The sequence below is a fragment of the Microtus ochrogaster genome, linkage group LG9 (genome assembly GCF_000317375.1).
Source record: "Microtus ochrogaster isolate Prairie Vole_2 linkage group LG9, MicOch1.0, whole genome shotgun sequence".
NCBI lineage: Eukaryota > Metazoa > Chordata > Mammalia > Rodentia > Cricetidae > Microtus > Microtus ochrogaster.
In genome coordinates this window covers 10,344,263-10,345,772 of record NC_022034.1, presented here as the reverse complement: position 1 = coordinate 10,345,772, position 1,510 = coordinate 10,344,263, and positions in this window count along the sequence as shown.

Below are 1,510 nucleotides of genomic sequence, written 5' to 3'. Positions count from 1 at the left end.
AGACTTAAGAATAAGTTAGGGGTTGAGAAGACAACAGCCGGCGAAGAGATTTCTGTGCCAACATGAGAACCTGGGTCCACATGAAAAGCCAGGCATGTGTCGGAATGACTGCAGCTCCAGTCCCTGGGGTACAGACAAGCGGATCCTGGGAGCTCAAGGGCCAGTATAGCCAATGGATGTGCTCCAGGTTCACTGAGACTGTGTCTTGAGAAAAGAAGGAAGAGAGCTGACCTCTGCCCTGCCCTCCACACACGCAAACATGCGCACACCTACGGACCGATACAGGGGAAGGAATAACTTAAATTGTGCATTGAAGCAATTTGACGTCACCATTTCCCAGAATGGGAAAACTCAGAAATGAGCCAGCTAAGGATCTATTATGTCCTAAGTCATCTTCAGAGCAAGTTAAAATGCTTCCCTTCCGCATATAGAACTTGGGACGGTGAGCTCCCATCCAGGGTAGACGCTGCAGCTGGGAACGTGAGCATTGTTCGTCAGAACTCTTTCAATACCAAAGGATAAAAATGTAAGAAAATAAACAAAAATTTCATAGTCATTCCAATGTGTTTGGCTCTCATGAGTAATCAAAAGCAATGGCTTCAGGCACAATCTGATCCAGAGACCTACACCACAACACAGGCTTTGATCTCTATCACTCAACTCTGCCTTTCTTCATTGGTATGGTCTGAATCATAAAGCCATCTCTAAGCTTATCAAGCACCCAAGAAAATGGAGAACTTGAACATAGTGAGACCCTTCCTCAAAAAAAAAAAAAAAGAAAAGAAAAGAAAAGAAAGCATTTGCTTTTCCCCAGAGTCAAGGCAGTATTGTTTGGTTCCTGCTTTAAGACATTATAAGAACTTTAAAATTCACATACAAAACATTGTATGATACTATGATTTATATTTAAAAGTAAATATTTGTTCTTCGTCCTTGGCTTTGTTTCTTGATCCTCAAAATGCCTGGGATCTCCAGCAATGAGTATCTTACTCCTAAGTTTCAGAACATGAGTATTCAAACTTTTCTGATAAACAATGGTCAAACTGTGTGGGAAGCTGTCTTGTAGATGATATGAGTGAAGACTGGTGAAGCTATAGGATAGGAGCTGAATACCAAAAACCAGGGCAAGATTGGTGGTAAGATTTGAACCCCACCCCCAGGAAAGGAAAAAGGCAGAAGGGTGAAGAGGTCACCAGTGGCAATGGGGGATTAGAGTCAACCTATTAATGACGTCTCCAGAAGCAGTGTAGTGTGCCCTGAGGCAGGTGGGCCTGCCCTGAGGCAGGTGGGCCTGCGGAAGTGGCTGGAGGACAATGAATGGGGCTCCCCGGAACACCTCCCCATCATCTCCAGCTATTCACCTGCACCCCTTCATAACAGGAACAAACGTCTAAGTGTTTCCTGGGGTCTTTGAGTTAATTAATCACCCCAAGAAGGCGATCAAACTGGGAACACCAATGTATTAGCTGCTTTTCTCGCCAACGCTATCAAATGCCCAACAAGCAGCAAC